This window comes from Poecile atricapillus, chromosome 4, assembly GCF_030490865.1.
Source record: "Poecile atricapillus isolate bPoeAtr1 chromosome 4, bPoeAtr1.hap1, whole genome shotgun sequence".
In the NCBI taxonomy this organism is placed as follows: Eukaryota; Metazoa; Chordata; class Aves; order Passeriformes; family Paridae; genus Poecile; species Poecile atricapillus.
Window position 1 is genome coordinate 58,904,165 of NC_081252.1, and position 24,171 is coordinate 58,928,335.

Consider the following 24,171-nt stretch of genomic DNA (forward strand, 5'->3'; position numbering starts at 1 on the left):
TGGCCAGACTGTTATTAATCATCATTGTTGTCAATGAACAAAAATCCAGTGAAAGAAAACAATTGAATACTTAGTACTACAGAGCAGCTCCTGTTTCAGAATGACCACAATGATTAATAATGTTACTTTCATTCGGGAATTTGTCTCTGTGTTTATAAATCCTGTTCTGGACTGTGGTCTTGCTGCATATTTACATCATTGTTTAAGATACCCTTTCTACTTCCTCCTTGGGTCAAGGAGGCAGGATAGTGGGCTTGAATACGAGCATTAAAACTGTTACTAGAAATTACTCTTCTCCAACCAAAACTGTGCAATGAGTTCATCACAATCAAATGGGTTCAATCACAGCAAAACAGGTTTTCTCTAGTTGTCTGCAGATGACAATTAAGAGTTTTAAGGACTAGAAAAACCCTTGAAACAAAGAAAGAGAATGTATAAAGTAAAAAAAAGAAAAAAAGGCTTGAGAAGCAGGGAGTCACACAGGTATGGATTTAGTTAAGGACTTCCAAGATAACAGAAACACTGGAGAAAGCGAAAGAAACAAAGCACAGCATTTAAAGGACTCTATCTGGGTAATACATTACAGCAAGAGCAACCTGTAATTCAAAGGTCAGTAAGATTTTTGGGATTCTGAGGAAGAGGGTGGAGATGGAGATGTTGCATGTTTTGCATAAAACTGTATATCTTGGTTTATGTGAAATACATAAAAATCAGGTATTGAATGTTGTCTGCTTCCAGTAGCTTGAAGTCATTAGACTAAAAGTGAAATGGCCCTCAAGAACAAACATATGGGAAGGGTTAGTTTAGGAGCTTTCTTTTGTAAGACTGTCTCCTATTTACAAGTAAAGCAAGAAGCCCATAATGTTCTATTTAATAGAATGAATTAGACCCAGAAATGATAGCTGGAGGCAGTCCAGGCACAAAGTAAAGCTTACAATTCCAGAGACCCAACTTATAGGTACATCATAGCAGACCAGTAGAATCCAATGAAGTGACTGGATGAGCTTCATAAAAAAAACATTTGAGTTCATTTCTTAACCAAGTTCACAATATAAATGCTAGGTCTTTTATGCCTTCTGTCATATTCCAACTACTGTCTTCACTGCAGTGTTGCTGTAAGTACCTAGTAGATTGGTTTTATAGTTACACTTATATATATCAAATTAGTCCTGTTTTCTCCCCTGCAAACTTGGGATTTTAATTTAGATTCTGCTCTTAGCTGAAAACCAGCACTTTAATGTCTCTTTAATCTACACTACAGTCTCTTAACTAAATGTCATTTCACACCTTCTTGGTTCTCCAATAAGGTGTTCTTGCCTTACTACTCTCTAAAAAGCACTGTTGTAGGGACTTACAGCATCATTAGTTTCTATGCTTAAACATGGAAAATGATATATAAGAACTAAGCTTTATCATTCTTAATGTTTTCATATGCTTGCAGGGAACTGAAAGCCCGAAGGGGATAGAAATAAAAATGGAAATATAGCAGCATTGTACTAATATAGCAGCGGCTGTGAGAGAATGAACGTTATGCTCTTGAACTCAAGGAATGCTCATGTAGGAAAAGATTGACTCATCTGAAATCAGAAACCAGAGAGCACCTGCACGTACATGCTGGACGTGAAGGAATAGGCTGGACACGCTCACTATGCCTTCTTATATCTCTGAATTGGAATCCCAGGACATGAGGCTACTTGATAATGCAAAACAGCTTGGATGTACCAGTCTATATGACATGAGAGGGGTAGGGGAGCCTTGTGTGTTAGTTGTATATTGGATGTGAGTCCTTGTGTGTCCTGTCACACAGTGAGGGACTGCTGGTGAGAAATGCACGGGTGCGAGGGGGCAGATTCATCCACGATCATTCTCATTCTGGTCACTGAATGCATGCTATTCCACCTTTTTCCCATGGAATGGGCTACTGCTCTTCTCCTCCAGACTGAATGCAATGACACAGTGACAACTGTGCAGATTTATATATGTGTATATATAAAAATATATATATATATAAATATATATATATGTGAATGACTCTCTGAATCAGAGCTGTAGGCACCAGGCTGTTGCACTTGGTATTTACTCTAGGCCTGATGGAAGAAAGTATTAAAATGACTGATAAGTTTTCTGTGTTAACAGTTTTTAAGGAAAAGTTAGATATTCTGGGTCACAGTGCGGGAAGTTTATTTACTTCAGTAATTTAAAACCTAATGACTTTCATGGTTAATCCTGTTTCCTTTGCTGCTGCCTTATCTCTTTTGATAATGATGTAAGCTTGAATGCAAGTGTGAAGGGCATAGGTTTATACCTGGAAAATCACTGAGGTACTCTATTTGATCATGCAGATCTGTCTCACAAAGACTCGAAGCCTTGTGAGGGGCTATGCGCTACATTTATTCCAGTGACAACACCCATTTCTTTCCTGATGCTCTCATTGAAAATGAAAATTGCCTGCTTCCTAGTCCTAGAAATACATAATTTTCTGTATATTTCTTCCCCTTACTTATTTCAATCCCTTCTTCTAATCTAACTCAGCATTAAATGTATCAGCACTGGTGACAACTCAAGCAAGTGAATTTAGAGTGGTTCACTTCACTGAAGTGAACTCCTTTGCTGTTGATAACAGAGACAAAATTCAGTTATTTCATTAATACACAGAATCTGCTAAATAACTAAAGTCAGAATACAGAGAACAGGAATGGCCAAACTTTTGGAAGAAAAAATTCAAGGTGCCAGATCACAAATTTAAAAGGAAGTCCCGAGAGGAACAGATAACTATGGAGAAAACTGAAGTTCTGCAGTGTAGGTATATCCTGATTTCCCAGGAAGTGTTCTCGGTGAAACACTGATGTGTTGAAGAGTTTCTCCAAATTTCAGTATTCTCTTTGGCTTGTGAATGTCAAGGGCAGTTTGTATTTCTTTCTGGAACTGAGATGTCCTCAGAAGTAGCTGAGCCATATGACACAACCATGACTCATTTCTTGACTCAGCTGAGTTCAGAAAGAATAATGGAGGAGGACTGATAAAGCTTGGGCACGAAGCAGCTCACCATTTCAGGCAATTTGTTTAGTCTCTAAATGAAGTGGGAAAAATTCTGAATCTCAAAGAAAAAATAGAATATGATAGCAACTTTAAAAAACATTGCAAACCCAAAATTTCTCTGTAAAGCTGTAAATTAAAGGAAAAAAAATCATTTTTCATCCACTTACTAGCTTGCATGTAAATGAACAGGATTCAATTTTTTTGTTTTGTATTGTATTGCTTCTCTATTGAATTAAGTCTTTGTCCCATTTAAAAGCCCCATCTTGTTCTGTCAATCTCTAAAGCAGCTATTCAGTAGCCAACCAACACAACAGAAATTGCCTATGCTGAATGTTCTTTTCCATTTTTGCATTGTATCCTAGCCTCTTATTATAATGGCACTGCCAGCAGAACTATAGTCAAGCGTGTGTCAATATTTCTATGCCAAACACTGTTTTATTAGTAGATGTTTGTAACAAGACCATTCTAATTTGTATAATCAAGATGAAGCTAAATACAATTATTCTCCATCCTGGCACTAATTTTCTCTAAAAATATGCTTTTTTTTTCCTCAATCACTTTTAAAAGATTGACAATCAATAGGTAAAAAAGCACTGAGGTTGAAACTCCATATTGCTGGTTATTCTTCCTCAGGTGGAAAGGGACAAGAAAGAGCATAAGAGACCATGTAAGTATTTAACTTGTGATACAATATGCTGGAAACCAGGATACTCCTTCTCATGGCTGCAAGAAAGATTTATTTTCAGAATGTTTATTTTGACCTTGGTCTACAAAATAAGAGACTATTTGGAGTTGCAAATGTATTTTATCTTTTATTTAAATAAATGTGCATGTAATTTGTGTTTTCCATTGCACACTGCTTTGTTTTTTTGAGTTTTTTCCCTTTTTACTCCTCATGAGTGCAGAGAACACTAACAATATTTGTGTCTATGCCATGGCTATTTTCAGGGAAAGTGTTTGCTACTGACCATGGCTACGAGTGTGAAAGGAAAAGATAAGCTTGTAGGAAGCATTGCCTCATTTGCATACTATTTTTAGTGCAGACCAATTCTTTCATCTTTGTAATGACTTCATTTCTTGCACAAGGTGAACTAAAAATAGAACTTGTTTCTCCCTTGGTAGTATAAGGCAACAAACTGTACTGCAGATGTCCAACTTTCAGACCTGCTGAGTTTTGAAGTCCAGAGCTCTTGACATTTCCAGACCTCACAGGCTCTCTTAAAATAGTCTTGAAAGTTCAACCAATGACCAAAAGATTGCTTGAATTCCACCTTATACTGTGGTATCAGCATTTTCTTATAACCCAGAGTTTCTTTCAATACTGGCATTGGTAGTCTGAGGTAAATAATTATGGTTTTAGCTTACAGTGATGCCTACAGATGTGAGTCTAACCATGTAGGGCTACAAAAGAGCTCTCACTTGTTCTCTCTTCTGTCTCCTTGTCCCTCTTCTGCACCCAGCTGCGTCCATCCTGACCTCTCCCTTCCACTAGGTCAGGTAGGTTTTAGCCTTTCCACTAACTAAAGAGGCAGCTAACTCCATTACTTAGTCTTTTTCTTGAGCCAGTGAGCTGAGTCTGTTCAGACAAGCTCTGGTGGTAAATGGTGGCCACACAGAGACAGGAGCATCAAGACAAAAGAAGTGGGGGGGTGTGTCTAGGGAGGATCTTCCCTTTCTGCTGGTCATACATTGTGAATCTGTCTAAAACTATTCCAACAAGCTGTACCCTGTATAATTTGCAATACAGAAAAAGCATCGCTCCTGCAATTTACCCTGCATGCTGCACCAGAATTGAGGCTCAGTGATTTTCTGTGACAATTATTTGAAATATTTTCTTGTTCAACAACATAGTTCAAGTTCATAGCCTGCTTGTGGAAGTGGCTTGTTGGTATTGCTTCCCAGGGGAGCACTGGGGCAGCCGGATTATCACCATGCCGTGCAAGCTGGATGACACAGCTGGTGCTGCTCCTGGACCCACATAGCTTTGCATCACATGGTAGGAACACTTATAGGCAGCTTGTTATAAAACACTCAAATGGCTGCTCAAATCCTTGAGCTGAAGGAGCACATTAGACCTGACAGACTGAAGATTCACTGCTGGAACTTTTATCAGTGGGCAGAAGACAAAGGGGCTTATCCATGAAATTTTACCTCTGGATAAATGCATACATAGTGAGATTTGTATTTATTCATATTTTTTAATCTGAATTTTGCACTAAAAAATTCCCAAATGAATAAGAGTATCAGCTCCTGTTCACAGACTTGCTCATTCTGCTTTCCCATGATAGTAAATCTGCTGCCTACTCACAGAAGGTGAAACTGCCTTTCATGGAATTAGAGATGGCTTAAAATTTTTAACTTTTTTTTTGATGGATTGGTGTAGCTATTTGTGTATATGTATGGTGGAAGTTTCATTTACATTTTTAATTCATAATGCTATGTGATTTTTTTTACTATATATTGTTGCTTTACCACGAATAAATAAAGCCCTCACTTTGGTACACTGTTGAGAATTAATCACCCCAGTCTTATGCCAGTCCCCTGATGATGTCAGTGACCCTTTTCTGCACCTGTTGCTATACGACCTTATTTTCTTGGCCATGGATGTCTTGAAACGTACCTCACTTTCTGGATTTCCCAGTATTACAGTTTGCATAAAATAAGGAAACAAGTTTAAACCGTGAAAACTTTCTTATTTCTGACTTTGTTTACATCATAGGAACTAATTTTTAGGCATCAGTTCTGAAATACACCTCAGTTCATGAAGATATATATTCAACAACATGGACAAAATCTTTTTTTCCATGTTTTGTTCCTTCTTTTTCCAAGCAACAAACTCAGAGTGTGTGCATAGGTTCATGAAGCAAAGCACAGATCTGCGGTAGTTGTGATTTCTGCTGGTCTGTAATTTCTGTGTTCATATTTCTCAGTGGGGGTGTCATGTTCCGCTTCCTAAGATGGATATGGTGGAATCCTCTGTAATAGAAGAGTTTTTCCCAGGAAAAACCTGCTAGTCCTAAAATCACAAAATACATAAAAAACAAAAATTAAAAAAGAAAGTAAAGGAATTTAGTTAATTATCACACAATTACAATAATGGAAAGACAAAAACTAATCAGACATAAAGAACAGCTTGTATAACCATTAACCAGGCTATGGTAAACCATTCCTTAACCCTGACTTAAGAGATCCTTCATGGGATTCATGGCAGACAGTTAACTAATGCCTAAACAATTCCACAGTAATTTAAAGCTGTGGTAAATGGCATCACTCAACCAAGCAGTCACTCTCAGTTCCAACAGTTATTTTTAACTGGTATGAAGTTATGCTAACTCTCTCTGCCCTTTCCCTGCCTAAACTCCACAGGCTAAGTTGTCTTCACTTGCTGTCCTTTTACTGAAGCCCGGGCCAATGACATTGATTATTTGGGATTCTTTTCCTGGAAAAAAAAAATTCCACTGAAGAGCAGTGTCAAATGTATTTGGAACAATCTCCCTTGGTTGAAGTTGCATTTAATCTCTATAAATATATTTTTATTTCCTCACCTTCAATTATTTTCATTAAAAGTTATTGAAAACCCATATATTCTTAAGACCAATCTAGCAGCTAGTAGCTACCTAACTAATTTTTTTCACATTCTCACTGACTAATGTCAGTCAAACTAGGGGAAGGAGCTGAGTTTACACAAGAGGGGTAAAAATTGACTGAAGTGAGCATGTCCCTGCTGAGTGTTGAAGAGGTAGTGGTAGGCAGGAGTGAGGTTACTTCTGGAAGGTCGTGTGGCTAAATAAAACAAGCCTCTGTGTTTGTTTAGTATTTTTACTTCTAAACTGAGGATCAAAAGTGGCAGTGAACTAAAAATTGTGCTGGTGACCCACTGCTGGGTGGCACTGCCTGTGTAGAGGAGGATCAAAATATCATATGAATGAGATGGATGACTAAAGATTGAAATAAAAAGAAATGGATGAAATTTAATAGCACAAAGTTCAAGGTCATGCAGTCACAGCCCAACAAGAACTTCTGCCAAGGATTGTCAGCCTATATTTTGGAAACAAATAAAGAGAAGGAAAAGACTTGGGGCTATTCTCTGGCTATAGGTGAGTAGGAAAATGAAATTCCTTCTGTGTTCTGTTTGTCAGTAATTCCTCTTTCCGTTCCTCTTTTCCCATGTCTCACAAGGCACACATTCCTGTCTCCACACCACAGATTACTGCCTTCTCTCTGGTAGTGATGCAGCAGGATCCCACAACAGGAACACTCTGGAAAGTACATGAGGAATAGAGGTTGGAAGCTGTTTGAAGTGAAGCAATTGCAAATGTCAGTCCATATATGAAGGCCATGCCATGGCGGGTGGTGTGCACAGCTCTAGTAAGACACGCTCCAAAAAGATCAATGCCAGGTCAGTAAGTGGGGGAGCTCTATTCCAGAACCATCTGTCTGATGGGAAAAAAAATCTGTTATTGTCAGACTGGAGATTGATTTGCTATGAAAAATTGTTTGATATGAAGCCTGTAAGAGCAGGGACATGAACTGTGTCTTAAGAGGCTTTCAGTCCTATGTTCCTGGGCAGTAGCAAGTATCTGATGTAAGCAACATGCTGAGGACCAGCCTGTAACAAGCACCTAACAAGTACAAGGTTTTTCTTTCAAATACATGTATTTTTCTGCAGACATTGTTTTACGAAGTCCAGGGAACAAGAATTGACTTTTTGAGAACCAGATGAAATGTTTAATGTATGGTTTATAGGTGACACAGGTAAACATTGACGCAATAATTTTCTATAATCCATTAACTTCTAAATTTTTTTTCTCTAGAACATCAGGTGTTTAGGAAAGCTGGACAAGCAGTCAATTTAAACAAACTCTCTTCTACAGCTGGGAAGGACGAACAATAGAGCTTGGAGAAAATGAGATCTCTTGATCTGATTCTGACACCCTGCTGCCTCTCTCCCAGCCCCAGCCAGTGACCAGTGTCAGCACTAATGAGGGGGAGACAGCAGCACGCCTTGTTGTAGCTGCTCTTTCTTCTTGTAGCAGTGTTGATGACCTCCCCAGAGCACACCTCTGAATATGCAAGCTATTAGCCCACGTAGCATTTCTGGGGACTGCAGTCCCTGACAGTTTCCTCAGACACTGTGCTCCTGCAGATGAGAATGGAAGTGTTAGACTTGGCCACCATGGCACATGGAAATGGGGAGGGCTGGGACGAGAGAGCTGGAGAGGAAGATGACAGTCTCGTGTTATTCCAGGAGGCGTGGGGTGCTGAGGGTCAGCAAGTGTAATTGTCTTGTTGCATCTCATGATTAAAGCATTTGAAAATGAGTTAAAGACCAGTTATTGAATAGAAAAGGCTGCAAGGGGAAAAGCGTCATTCTTCATTACATCGGCTTGAGATGAGATCCAAATCCAGCCTGCCACATATCTGCACTCAGCTGCACATGCTTGTAGCCAGAAGAATGACAGCTTGGTACCTACCTACATGTCAGTCAGTCTCTTTACCCCAAATAAACTTTTGCTTCTATGGTATCCTTTCCTTCAAAGCAATGCTGACAAGGATTTATTGAATTAACCTAAATGGCTTTAAGCCCCAATTCATGCTGCTGCAGCATGTCTCTATCAGGGGTTTGCACTGGTATAACTAATTGATTTAGCTACAGATGGGAAAATTTTCTTAACAAGAGAAGGCCTAAACTGCTGGCCCTGCTGCCTTTGTTGTTTGCAAGTAATCTCCCTCAGCCTGTTGTTTGCATAAATTTTCTCTGTTTTGGATTCCCATAGAGCTAATTTACACAGGAGCCACACAATAGCATGGTTTACATTTCTTGCTCCTTTTCAAAATGGACTGCAGGATCCTAAAGAAAAAGACTTTTCATGAATTGTCTGCATTTCTGTGAATATTTCATTGCCTCTGTCTCAGTCCTCAAGTATACTGTGGAAAAGCAATTCATTTGACAAATGAGCTTTTTCTGATTGAGCACAGAAAGCAGAGAATTCCATTCTGCTCCCGAAGTGACTGGACACAGAGCACCCTTTGAATCCCATTTCTTATACAAATCTGTGAGCTGCTTCCTTTGGCTAACCTGTAATATTTGACATGAATTTTCTCTCATTGATCTCAGGGCTAAGCTTACCTGCTACTGTGTCTGTGTGAGCTCAGCTGAAAACCTGTGCACAGGTGTGCGACCAATGTGATGTAATCCAAGTTGATGTTCACAGAAAATGTGTGTGTTCTCACCTGAATGAAGCTAAATTGAAAATAAGAACAACCTTTTTGGTGGGGAATTAGATATGAGGTCCTTCTTCAGGTAAATAAAGTTTGGAGTCTTCTTATATATGGGTGTAGAACCTATGACATCTGGAACTTGTTCTTAGTTATTTATGCACAGTATATTAGGCACACCATAATGATATAATCCTATTTATTTTTAAAAACACTGAATTTCTTCTTTTTAGTCCACTTATGCACTTTCAGACCTAATAACCTTTTCAGGGGAACAGTGCTGAAATCTGGAGACAGTGATGCAATGAACTTCAGCAATTGCTATCATTCCTCAGTGTGGACAATGTCTTAGGAAACATTGTACACAGAATATATGGAACACAAACAGCACATTTGGCTCTGTTTGCTAGTTCTCCAAAAGTACTGGGTTTTTTTTTGTTATCAACTTGAGTCCTCTTTAGTTCTAGTTTTCGTATTGTTTCACTAATTGTGAAGTAGAGGTACAACTTAATGTATGGAGTAATGTAATGTATGTACATTAATGTATGGAGTGTATAAACATTGCAGTCTTTTCCATGAGAACCATATTTTCCTTGAGAAGATTTATGCTCTTGACATATTTGAATGATATCCATTTTGCAATCTAATCCTACAAAGAAATGGTTGGAATGTGGGGCATTACAGAAACTGATAAAGAGAGATCTGTAGGTGAGTACATCATATTGGTATTTTATTTGCCAATACCGTTAACTTATGTGTCTAAATAGTTTTAAACTGTTCATTGAATTGAAAAATAAAGGGTTTTGAAAAGAAAATAAATATAGGTAGGTGACTTTTTACCATGCTAAGTAGTCTTATTGCTGCCTTTTGCGCAAACCAATTCAAAAGAAAACAGTGTTTCTATAACAGGAACAAATAATTCCTCTCTTTAAATTGTATTGTTATGGCCATCTACTTTTTCCTTCTTTATGGTGAAAAGATAGACATGAATAAGTAATGCAATTTTCAAGGAGAGATGTTGCTGCAGCCCAGAAATGTGAGCTTCTAACACACAATTTTGTATATTGCAAAGACTTCTGAAAATTAGCTAGGGAACAGTTGACAGCTGGAGAAGGAATTGGGATGTATCTTGACTTACCCAATTGTGACCAAAAGCCCACGTGTACCTTTTCCAGATGTAGTTTTCACACTACTGTAAAATTTTCACACTGCTTTTCCAAAATATTTTTTTAAAAATTGTTTCTAAGTAGATTATGTAACAACTTCAAAATTTATTAAATTACCAATGAAAATTTTTATATACATATCTGTATCTATCTCAGAATTAAATTCTCTCTGCAAAATCTGTCAAAAATAGCAGAAACTGCTCAGTTATATGATTGGAATATAAATATAGATTTTATTTTTCATTCCAGTCCTAACATTTCTAAAAATGCTGATAATTTTTCAATGCTTGTGTCATTTGTGGCACAGTTTTTTTCTGTATCAGGAAAGTCTCTGGCTACTTGGCAAGGTGCAAGGCTTAGTTGTGCAATAGCCAGAATTCCAGCATGAAGGAGCAGAATTCATGGTGATAAGCATCAATATTCCTTATAGACTAAACACTGCAGCTAGGCTCCAAGAATGGGATTTAAAGCAATCACCATGGTGGTAGAAACTTTAAGGCAGGCAACAATATTAAGTAATTTTTCCATCCATCTTTCATGATACTGTGCCTTTTTCAGATTATCTGCATCTCACCTGCTTTTGTTTGCTCTCACTTTCTTAATTTCTCCTGATTTACACGTTCTTTGTTTTCTTTAAACCTCTGCTTTATATGCTCAGTGCTGAGTAACACGAGGGGACATTCCTGTACATCTCCCACTCTCCCCCTAAACACCCCACACAGTATTAAACAGTAGTTAAGTCTCATGTGAGTAACAGCTATGTCCTTGAGGAGCCAATACTCATTATATTGATAAAGATTAGTCCATAAATAAAATCAAAAGAATCCAGGCTCATAAAGCAAAGAGGCTAGAGTGACCCACTGGAGTCTGAACTCACCTGCCCCTTTCTTAATTCTGACCTCAGTTAACATGAATTAACTAGGTTTCTGCTTTTTTTCCATCTGTTTTTATGTCAATGTCAAGAACAATTAACAATCTCTCTGAACACGTCTTTTAGAAGAAATATGTGACCAATGTAGAAATCAAAAAAGACCCTTTTGGCACCTTGTATGTGCATGGAGGGAGAGCACAAGAGATTATAGAAGGGTCTAAAAAGACCAGCTGGAAAATAAGAGGTTGGCTGAGTAGCTGATGTGAGAAGAAGCCATCACAAGAGCAAGAACTGGTCCTGGATGTCTGTGAAATGAGATGACAAAGCAATTTTCCTCATATATATATTCTCATCCTATGAAGATTTTATGTATTAATTTCATGTCAGTGAGTAGCCCTACTGACTTCATTAGAACTGCTAATGTGTTTAAGATCAATCACACACTTATAGTCTCCCCTGCTGAAGATACATTTTCAGGAGAATTGTTCTTAGAACACTTTTCACCTTACATTAAGGTACTGCCTCAGATGTGAGACCTATAATCTTGCTTACCAGTGTAAACACTGGTGACCCACAAACCACACAACAAATCAGCCAGCATTGGACCTTTCTTTGTGGGAACCAGGCCAACAGTTGGATCTGCAGCCCTTGACTGAAGATGCAGCAGCATCACACTGGAGCCAGGGAATAGCAGAGGGTGAAGGGGAAAATAGCACAAAACTGAAAAACTGACTATTTTCAGTAATAAAAATATCTATAGATGATAGTGCCTGACTTCTGAGTAGACCCAACTACTCCTCACATTGATCTAAATTTCTTACTGTTCTTGACCATGTCAAGTTGAAGCAGGTAGGAGGTGACACCTGGAGTGTGACTCTTTCCCTCCTCTGGCTTCACTCCAAGGAATTGGAAAGAGCCTTCTTGCACTGGGTATCATAGATCTGGAATCCTCTCCTGACAGCAGTCTTCTGTAACTATTTCTTCAAAGAATTGACCCAGCTCTCTCTTCCCTTTAATGTTCAGGCAGGGAGAGGTGGTTTCCTCAATTCCTGTTAGAGATCAGAGCACCTTCTGAGGAAGTGAGACACCCAGGCTCAATACCTTCCTCAGCATGAAATGGTTCAAACACGTCTCTCTAATTAGTGGGGAATGTGCAAAGAAGCCTCTTGAAATTCTTTTAGAACTTCAGGGTTTGGCTGAAAACTCTGTGTCACCGAAGGTGGTGTGGGCTGTGCACCCCGCAGGTGCTGTGCACAGGAACCTGGCTGAGTGCTGAGTGCTTTGACCAGTGCACTGGTTTGCAAATAGGACCTCCTAAGGAGAGGTGGGGTGTAGCTGGTGCCTTGGATTGCAGCAGAGTATTTGCTAGGAGATAAACAGTCATTGCCCCAGGACAAGCATTTGCAAGACTGCCTGGGAAAATAAATGCCCTGGGAACTTGCAAATGAAGTTGGGATATGACTGATAATTCTTCAGCAGATATTTGGTAGGTATAGAATCCCTAATTTAGAGATGTTGCTGCAGTGCATCTTCCCAACATAAAGCTCAGATGGTCAAAAAAACTGGGAAACTGTGTTTAAGTGAAAATGTTTTTAATTCATTCCCTCCTCTTCTCCTTCTTTCCTTTTTACATCTTCTTATAAATTAGAATTCTTTCACAAAATTTGTCTCTGGAGGGCTTTTCTATCTCTCTCCTTAGGTTTGTTAGATTCAGAGAGGAACATAAAGACTGTTTTAACTTCTACCCTGGGATTAATAGAATCAAGCCTGTCTAGCTGCTGGGTAAATCAGAACAATTTCCCTCTATGCCAAATGCCAGTGGTTTGTCATAGATGTGCTCAAGCCCCTTCATTAAATGTGGCTTGCAGTCCATGCTGTGTACTGGTAGCAGTTAGCTAAGGGAAGAGAGATACAAAGAATGACCAAAAGGCTAAGTAAGACCCACTTCCAAACATCTTTCAACCACATCCCCAAACTGAGGCCAGATCTGCTTTGTCGACTGTAAATGTTATATTATTTGTATGGACTCTTTAAACCCTGCCATTTTTAGCATTTAAAAGTAAAAGAATAAACAGAAACACATCTGGTTTGCAAATGTGCATTCCATGTTTGAGCTTTATGCAATTTCAAATTAGTTGTTAAACATTGAAAATCAGGGTTCATAAGGGAAATGCGTATTCAGCTGATTGTAGTGCAACTGGTGCAGCTATAACAGGCACCAGACACTCCTGGAATAGCATATCACTGTGTATGGCTACACAGACAGAGGCAGAAAGAAAAGGCAGATGGTGTACTTAAATGCACTTGAAATGATTGTGTGTGTGTCGATAACGAATGCCCAAATCAGATTCTGCCATAAAAATCAACTATTTGTGCATGCTAGTAGAACAAATGCAATCCTATTGAAAAAAAAAAAAAAAAAGTGGATTCCAGAACTCTAATGATGTTTATTATGATGATAAGTTATTTTCTACTTCTTGTAGGTTTTTAAAATCTTAAACATTAAATAATTAACAACACAGTAACAAAAATAAATAAATCATAAGGATAATCCTGACAAATAAAAACTATTATTTATAGAAAATATTATTAAAAAATACAAATAATGTCTGCTGCTCAGATTTCTAGCAAAAGTTGCTGCCTCCTACATTCTCAAAATACCTGCCTTCCTTGGACTCCATAATGAAATTTTGGCAGGGTCAAGTGAGTTCATAATTTCAAGGTAGATTAAGTTGTTTATGGGTGAAAGTTAGGCCTAGTGGTAATCGATGGAGCCTTTACTGTCAACCACAACACCATACATATAAATAGACATTTCATATCAGACTTTAAAATAAAGAATTATTATTTTTCTGCATGGAATTTAATGTTCTAACAGTTTCTCTGTTTTTGAGAAAGAATTTGCTCAACTTAGTTAAACAACACAATTAAAGAATTCCTCATAATGCCTCTGTATGCTCACTCCTCTCTATTCCTCTCTCTCTGTAATGTAGAGAGTGTGAACCCCTCACACTGAATGTTATTCACTGTTAGTAACCCCACCAATTTCAGCAGTGGAGTAGTCTGAGAATCAGTTTGAGTAAAGTCAGCAAAAATTGGCTGTAAATCAGCACCAAATTCTGTCAAACTCAATTGTATTAATCAAATTTGTGTCAATACTTTACTTGTCCACATTGAGTTGCTCAGTATGCAAGGATACTAGCCTGAACATATTGGCTAAGGACAATTTATTACGTGCTTCCTCTCGTGGTGTTTCTCTCCACATGGAGTGCCATGCTGACATATCATCCTAATGCATCCATTTCTGGAATGAGAAGAGTTTCCTCTAGCTGGAGTAATAGCAGCTTAGGTTTATGATGACACTCGTAGAGTTTAGGCTCTCAAATCTCTAAAGTACTTTTGAAAATTGTATGCAATATTTATTACCCCTCCAAACTGCAATTCAGTGGAGTAGCAGAAGAGAATTGGACTGCCTTTCATTACAGTTTCCTGACCTTTTGTCTAATGTAAAACCCTATTTTTAATGGCTGGTGTCTTTGCCAAACCCTAAGAATTGCCTTGTATGGCCCTAAATGAGCCCCAGTGGGTGTGAGCATTATGACATTGTCTAATTACACAGTCACATTTGAATTTTTTTCTAAATTATTTGTGCTTCAGTCTGTGCATAGGGCAGAAGGAGCTTAACTGAAAAGCAAATATTCAATTTTAGTTCTCTTCCTATTGCTCAATATGTCCCCCATGCCTTATTTACTGCACAGTATCCAAACTTGCTATGAAGATAATTACTATGTCCCTTCCAGGTTTTTCTATGGTGCCTGTTGCTATAGTACCTGAACATTTTACAAACTTTAATGAATTTATATGCACAAAACCCCTCTGAGGTGAGGAGTAGCATTATTCCATTTTGCAAGTGCTGAACTGAGACACAGAGAGTTGAAAATAATCCCTCCAGTCCTCTAAGATTTGAGGTTATGAGTTCTGAATTTTTGGTGTGCTACTTTACACATTCTAAATTGCACTGCACTGCTTGTATACGAGAGTTATCGAATCAGTCACTCGAGAAATCAGGAGTGCACAAATAACACCAACAAAAGACTTAAATAAATCACTTGCCCAGTTCATATGACAGTGACATAAATCCAGCTTTCCAGACCATTGTTCAATTGTCTTAACTTGAGACCACCTTTCTCTTCCTGAAATCCTTGCCCAAGTAACCACTTTTTATAGAAAATATGCAAAGGCCCTATGGCAATATGCTTCACTCTACATCAAGGCAGGTCTAAATCCTTCTCCCAGCAGAGCAGAGGGAAACACTGCCAACTCTGCAGGTCAGCTGGTGATAGGGTTATTTGAGGAGAGCTCAGCAAGGACAAGGCTGTAGCAGAGATGGTAAATAAGTGTTTTGCTCTGATGCTCACTATAGGAAGACTGAGGGGAGCCCCAAACCCTTTGAGAGGACTCAGCAAGAGATTGCCTGAAACAGAAGAAATTCTGGAAGAAGTAATTCAATAAAGAGGTAGAATAAACACTGAGAAATCACTGTGACTGTGTGATACTCACCCAAGAGTCTTAAGAGAATTAAAGGATGAAACAGTTGAATTATTGATGGTGGTGTGTAAACTTTACCTTAAGATATCACTCATTTTTGAAAAGAGCAGAGTGGTAAATATGGCATCACCAACCCTGTGAGCCTGATGCCTGCACTTGGTAAATTAACAGAAGACATGATAAAAGATAGAATTAGCAGAAACCAGGACAAATGACTTACTGGAAAGACAAAACATAATTTCTATAAAGGCTAGTCTTTCCCTTTAAACACAATGCAAGGCTCTTGAGATGACAATGAGCAAATCATTAAGAATGACCCTGAATTTTCAAGAAATTTCTGATGAAGTCCCTCAACATAGGATTTTAAAGAACGAAATTGCCATGGCATAAGAGACAAGGTTCTATCTTGGATGGACACTAACAACAGAAACATAAGGCAGGCAGGACTAAATCTTGGGTTTTCAAGAATGAAAAGAGGGCTCTTCTAAGAACTGTGCTATACAACATGTCTGTAAGTGACCTGGAAAGCACAGCAAACAGCGAGGTGACAAAAATAGCTGAGCTGGGGGAGTCAGCCTCCAGGCTGACTCTAAAAAATTGCAGAGTGGCCTTATGAGACTAGAAAGCAAGATGGAAGTAAAAATTCTATATAGATAAAGTGGTGCAGATGGGAAATAATAATCCTAAATTTGCATACTAAATAATGGCTTCTGACATGCCTATTAGTACTAAAGAGTGAGACCTTGGATCTTGTCACAGACAACTCCAGAAAAATGTCAGCTCACTGCTCAGCAACTCTCAGAGAAAAATAATGGATTTTAAGGTGAAATAAGAAAAGGAATGAAAAGCAAACAGGAAAACAACATTACAGTTCTGCAGCTATGGTCAGACTGTGCCCTGAATACTCTGTACCGTTACTGTCCTCTTGTTCCAGAAGTGTATGGTAAGACAGAGAAAAATCTGAAGAGAATTATGAGTGACAAGTATTTTGTGGCAGTGTCTGCACCAGCAAAGCTAAAACAAAGTGAACTTCTTACTGGAAAAGAGAGGGCCTACATGTGGGGAAAGAGGCATCTTTGAAATTTGTGAATGGTGTAGGAAAGGTACCATCGGGAATTGAGTGCTCATTCTCTCTTCCTCTACAGGAATCAAGGTGTCATGACATGTTTTCACTTGTAGGTAACAGACCTGTAAAGCTCCTCACTGAACTGTATGCCTCCAAAGCCCCAGGAGAAGACTGGGGAAGCCCTTAGAAGAGATTTGTGCTGTGGGTAAGAGAAAAGCTAAATCAGGTGTAGGATTGACCCTTGCTGAGGATTCCAGTAGCGAGTGCTGTGGGAGAGGCGGGCTTTGCTCACCCTGCATGGCATCCCTGCCTGGGGTTCCTCCCCACAGCACCCACCCTCAGCTGGAAGCAGGGAACCAGGCTGGCAGGACCCTGCTCCACAGCTGCACCACTGCTCTGGTGCCTTATCTTGCTGTGAAGAAAGCAACAGGTATGTGGTAAGGTATTATAATGCATAATGCAAGGAATCTGAATTAGGTCATATCCTCTCTTCTGATTATAGGATAGAAAAACCTCTGATTACAGCATCTTGGGACTGTTACAAAACAGTCTTGCAAAATCAATGCCTCGTTATATTTTGGAAATGAACTGAAGCTGAGAAATGAAACCCAGACATTCAGAGATGATAAGGCTGTTGAAAGCATTTTGAACTTCTCTATTTGAATGAAATACTGTGAAAGTTTGGTATCTGTTTAGGGGTACTACTCTATATGAGAAATTCCCACATCCACACTGCACACAAGGCAAAGTGGGAACAGACACAGAGGAATCCAGACTTGAGTTTTAAGTCAAGAGAGAAACTAGGCATCAATCATTAGCAGTAAGTAAATTGGACCTGGCACCTTAAGTGCCTTAAATGTTAGAAGTTACCGCTGAAATAGTATCTTGATTCTTAAAGGAAGATAATAAATTACTTCCTGAGCAAATGGGTGACATTATCAAAATGATGAACGTTGCCAAATCCTGAAGAAAGTGTAGAGCCTGGGAATAAAGAGTTACGAGGCAGGGCAGGAGTGAATTGCTGGTTTACAAGCAAACATCATACAAAACACAAGCAATGTAAGAGGCACGGCTGTAAAGAACAGTCTTTATTTTGGGACAGTCTTAGTTGAGCACAGTAAGTGAAATCACAGTTCTCAGTCAATTCACCTTATATAAATGTTGCTGTTATCACTTCTGTATGCATGGAAAAACATGAACCCAAATTAATAATATAGAAAAACCCTCCCTCTTAAAATGGAGATGAAATTAAACGAGATATATTTTTCTTTAAAAGAATCTCTCTCTATTATCTTCAGAGTGTTTTTCTGATAGCAAAATGAGTGATAAGATGGTTCTAGAAGAAAAGAAGAGCCTTTTAATTTACTAAGGAAAAACCCCGGAAGGCTGCTGTGACTGACAATATTAAAGCTTACTCTTCTGTAATTGACTTGTGTCTAATCTAAGTTATTTTCTCAGCATTAACGTTGGTCATGAAAGTGAAACAATATTATTGATTCCAAGAAATATCAAAGATCTGATTTTTTTTTAAGTAAAATAAACTGGATGGCTGGGAGGCAAAAAAAGAATTTTTCTTGTACCATGAGTAAGCCAGTATGGATATTTTAAAGTCATTTTTGAGACTGACCTCAGGTTGCCCCACAGGAGTGCAATTGACCTCAATTTGAGGATTGACCCCAGGCTGCTGTCCTGTTCTATTTAACTGTGCATGGCTGCACCAAAACAATTAATTTGCAATGCAGAGGTCTAACAAGAACTGGTCTGCAGATAACTCATCTCTTCTGGGTTTATTCCTCTTTCTTGCTGGTGATTTAAGTTTTAGCTTTCATATTTTCCAGGTTCAGTGCTGCCTAGGTGTGTAGTTCTTAACTTTATATTAAGTGTTAGGAAACTTTCTTCGCTGCGAGGGTAGACAAAACAATTCCTTTTCCAGCTTGATATGAAGGACAATTGTTGCAAGTTTCAGGCCCAAAAACATGAACAATGGTGGACTGAAGAGGGAAGACAAGAAGGTTGGGACTTCATAATCTGAAGCAGTGATTGGACAATTAACCCTGATGTGCAGATGGACCAAAACTTATAAAAATTTGAGACCACATGACCAGGCATCCATTTTGTGACCATTCCTAGGTCCATCTTGGGTGTAGCCCTGGCCAGGTTCTTGTATTGCCCAAGGTGTATCCTTTAAGGCCTATACAAATACCTACTTTATTCTTAACTCTGTCTAGCCTCTGTTCTAGGTTAGCCTCTCAAGGCATCATTGCTCTAAAAAGGAGGGGAAGAAAAGAACAAAATGGCCTGGTGTTGGAAGCAGGGAATTTTGGCACAGGAGTTGGCAGATATATGCCAAACACTTGAAGTATTTCAGGTACAGTAAGTTGACGAAAAGCTGACTTTGCACCTTAGTCCCTTGCTGGTCACTGTGAGCTGGAGAAGTTGTAGACAACTGGCTTTTACAGATTTTTAACAAGTCTTAAGTCTGAGAGTCATTAGACATAGAATAATGATAACTTGTAGAGGAGATCATGTTTTGTCAGATATATTGACTATGAAGGGTGCTTTTTCTCACACCCATCATTGTGATAATCATATTGATTTATTTTGCATTCATCAAAGGAGACTAAGGTTTTTAGATTAATAAAATTGGATATATATGCTAATTTCACACACAAGAACATGAGTTACATTTTTTGGGAAGCTGAAATTTTGATAGCAGTGCATTTCAAACTTCCTACTGGTAGTATCACTAGCTCAGATTAATACTCTTTTTCCGCTCAGCAAGGAGTGTGTACGCCCGGGATCGTGGTTAGCATTGCTTTACAATGTAGATAAACAAAAACAGAAGAGTAAGCACAGCCTCAATTTTCATTGCAGTGACTTTTGATTCAGGGCTGTGTGAAAGTTCTGCAGCACTTCTGTTTTTAATATTTTTTGGCATTTATGAAGTGAATAACCACTTGCAACAACCTTCAGATAATTTTTATTATTTCTTCTTGCCACTGTTATTCTATAGAACATCAAAATTATGATAAGTAGTCCCTTTGCTGAATGTTGTAAAATTAAGCATAAAACTTATACATAGTATATTTATGCAAAGTGAAAGCTAATTTGTTCTAATTGCAAAGCATTATCCTCAATCCTTTTAGTTCTGTAGTTCTTCTGTTTCTAAGAAAGAGTTCAGATTTCAGGGGTTTTTTGATACCTATTTTTAGATACCTATTTTTCTTATTTGGCAGAATTTAATTTTTTTTTCTGACCTAAAATAATATATCCCTGGGAAGATAAGTTTTTACATATTAATGAGGGTTACTGTTTCAGAGCTTGCACGGAAGCCTTCAAACACCATTAAGGTGTTGCAGGATGAATGTGGCTTTTTAAAATCAATGAATGTTCTTATTCACCTTTTACATGATGCTTTTGCAAAATATAAGAGTTCTTTTAGAGGACAGTCCTTAAAAATAAGGTCTTAATAGCCTGATCAAAACTTACACTTTCTGCTGCATAGAAACAACAACTTGAATAGTACTTATGTTCCACTTTATAATGAAAATTTGAGTTTCACAAAACTTTTCATGTTATTCATCTCTACTTTGTTAGACTATCTTGACATTCTTAATTTCAGTTTGTACATGTCCTAATTCTTCTTTCATTCAGCTGCAGTGTGCTAATTGAGAGAGAGAAAGAAAGAAAGAAAGGGAATAGTGAGGTTGCCTCTATGCACTAGTAGTGGAATTGTGAAATGGTTGCTCTGACTGAGCAGAGAGGAATTAGATATTTCATCCAAAGAAAGGGCCTATATCGGGGGATTGAAGTGGAGATAACAACTCCCATCATCCTAGAATCATACACCAAAGTACTCAGGCAGCTAGACCTTAACTTTTACTTTTTCCTTGACATAAACTATGGCTTGGACAGCTTGATGGAACTGAGCAGCCTGGTGTAACATTTATTCCTTTATGTTTTACAGGGAACTTAGAAGCAACAGCTGAAAACTAAAGGTTACAAAACCTGTTAAAGAAAAAGACCTACATAATTTGGAAGTTTGTTGCACCTTCCGAAGTGACTTGGGCAGCATGAATCAGATCTTTAAAGTGATTTAAATTTGAAAATGTTAAGGGATTTTCATACCAAGGCATTTTAAAAATTCTTCCAATTACTCCTCTCTATCTTTAGCAAAGGAAACACTATCATGGAGACCCTTAAAGACATAATTAGCTTGCACAGCAGGTAGATGATGTGTGTTCAAGAGATTCATTCACTTCTGAAGGTGGACCCGAGTTTTCTAATTCACATACTTTTGAAACGTGATTTATTTTCTTTCCTTCAACTGTCCCTTGTACTTATCATGGTCTATGTATAAACTTTAAAATGAAAGAATTTATAGCACAGTTATAGCACAAATCCAGCCTGTTTGATTTCTTGCCTACGTGTAAAAGCTGAATAATATCTCTAATGTTTGGAGGTTGGGATATAGGCATCACATTTTATTTATCCACCTGTGCCTTTTGAAAACCAGCTACTCCCTTTTATTGAACTACATAATCTTAGTATGCCAGACATCAGTGCTATGGAATGTCATCTGTCCTCATTTCTTTGTATTATAAATCCTTGTACATTACAAAACCAGTTAGATTAAAAAACAGAAGCAGTAAAAGACAATAAGGGACTTGTAAATTTGTATCTACATGTGTGGGTCTAATTCTCATTTGTACCCTGTTTTGCTTACAGTGGCAGAAAAATGTGGCTCTCAACTATAGGCAAGAGCATTTTTCAGTAAGTTCTGCGTCACTGAAAACTTGTACAAGCCTGGTTCCACGCTGCTGCCAGCTGTGGGATGATGGCGATTATGGTCTTAGGCTCTGTATCAGTGCAACTATTTGTACCAGTACAAAAATTAACACCAGTTGTTCCCACAAATATAAAACAGATTTTAGATCTGTAAGCCCCAGTAAAATATACAAAGGTGCCATATACTTTCTTATATCAGAAGTTTGTCTACATGGTACTTTGTAGGGAGGTAAGAACACTTTCATACTTGTTCACTTTGTTTTTCCTCAATTTTATGTGTGAGCAGAACAAATTCAAGTTGCACAGTATGAAGAATCAGCTTCCCAACTCTAGTCAGAAGCAGGTTGTATAAAGCTGGCTTTGGTGTTTTCCTAACAATAGCTACTGGACAGGCTGGCTGAAACCTCTGGCAAGATACTGCATGCACACACTAGGAATAAAAAGTCATGTCTTATCTGCATAGAAGCCTCTGCTATTCATTTTTATAGCTCTGTCTTTGATATAAATTGCTTAGGTTAATTGCATTACATGGGTATGAGCTTTGCAAGAATGGGTAAACTGGCCCCTAAATATTTGAAGTAGCATACTTAGTTAACCATTTCATTAATTGAACACAAAAGAAATATATTTATGATGGGAGGAGGAGTTTTTCATATTATAACTTCATCTGGACCTGTTCCTGTTTTATTGTGAGTCCCCTACAAGCTCTTTTAAGGCAAATTAATCTCATATTGACATCCCCTCTTTGCATATGTTTTTCAGATACTGCAATATGAATTATACTTATTATGGAAATGACAGCCAAATCTATTTTGCTCTGACAAGTAATATGCCAAGACAGCCTCTGTTCTGTCAGCAAGCATTGCCAAAGTACAAATGCATATGGCAGCAAACCTTTTTCAAGTTAAAACAGAAATGCTAAAAACTGACTTTGCTAATTTATCAAAACTGCTTCCTGGCTCTCACAGGATTTCTTCTGGCGGCTATAAGACATCCTTTTCCAATGCAACTGGAAACATTTTGGAGTTAAGTCAATATTTTCATTCACAATTCATGTTAACACTGGACCCAAACATTGCAAGGTGCTGAATCCGTTAATGGGGAGGCAACCAACAAAGAAATCATGATCCTACTCTAGTGGTTTGCTGCCATTGTATAGAACTTTGTAAAATTACTTCTAGTTCTAAAAAATGGTTCGAAGTACTGCTAAATGAATTGAGGCACTTTGTCCTCATTCTTTCCTCTCCTTGCATATAAATGGACCTGTGAAGTCAGGACAGAGAAATATAAGTCCCAAGCCCTTTTTTTATAACAGAATTTTAAAAAAATGAGCTTTCCTTTTTGTCCCTCCTGCAGAAGCTCAGGTGCTGAGTCCTCTGGTAGTGTCAATAGCCTTAGGGCATGGCTCACCACACAGGAGAGCTGCTTTGTTCCTTTTCTACACACACATGTATTCTTATTTTGCTTGTAAGGATAGCAGATCTCCATGCCATTGTCCTTTAACCAGTGGAGAGATATCACTCAGCTGTTCCATGTTTTATGAGCCTGACTTGGAGAAGGAACTGTATGTTTTGCATCTTCAGGAGATATGTACTATGCATTTGTTAACTGATTTCACTGACAAAGCTCTTCAGTGCCTTAGGTATTTATGAATGCTGCTCTCATGTGTCTTCTAGCTCAGTATACAAAGACCCCTTTGTACAGTCATAGTATTGGTTTCTCCTGTATAGTGACTCAATTAGTAGAAGACACCATCATTTAGTGTAGTGTAAGTATCCTGCTGGATAAGGCTTGTTTGTGAAGGCAAATGTATCCTGAATTTCTTTGGTGGAGTAGCAGTGACACCTCTGATAGACGAAGACACTTTAATCTCATGTGAGAGATATGGCAATGGAGGTTTCAGTTTCTCTCTCCCTATTCTAAGGTTTCATGCATAAGAATGGAAAAGCCTCTTCAGTCAACATATTGAAACTTTTTTTGGCATTTTTAAAAGGAATGCCTTTTAGGTACTACTGATCATAACCCTAATTTTCCGCTAGTATAAATCATTATAGACTGTTTTGGCTTCAACAATTACACTGATTTGCACTAGTTAAGTGTACAGACAAGGCTTTTAGGGCAGGGACATTAGGAAACAGCAAATTTCTATAGGTTTTATTCATTTGGATCATGAACTGGCAGTTTTCTAAGTCACCCTGAAAAATACATCTTTGAGATCTCGATGCTAGAAAAATTGGTCATATTGGATTCTGGTACAGGAATTTCTTCAGAGAGGGCCCAATACCCCCTATTTTTCATCCTCTTAGGAATTTGTGGTTACATACCTAATAACTTTGTGTTTTGAGAATAGAATTTTCTTTGCTGTTTCTCAGAAAATTCAACCTTGAATTTTTCCCCACTCATATTTTAAGCTTCGAGCATGTTCCCTTTGAAATCAGTGATAAAACTCTCCTTGGCATCAAGGAAGAGCAGGG

General features: G+C 38.2%; 1 long non-coding RNA gene across 1 annotated transcript; it reads left to right on the forward strand.

Annotated features, from left to right (window-relative positions):
- The first annotated feature begins 6,666 nt into the window (after positions 1-6,666).
- LOC131578579 (uncharacterized) lies at positions 6,667-8,360 on the forward strand. The gene is made up of 3 exons (XR_009277531.1): positions 6,667-7,136; positions 7,246-7,438; positions 7,854-8,360. It is a non-coding gene; the product is annotated as an uncharacterized LOC131578579 (long non-coding RNA).
- The last annotated feature ends 15,811 nt before the right edge of the window (positions 8,361-24,171 follow it).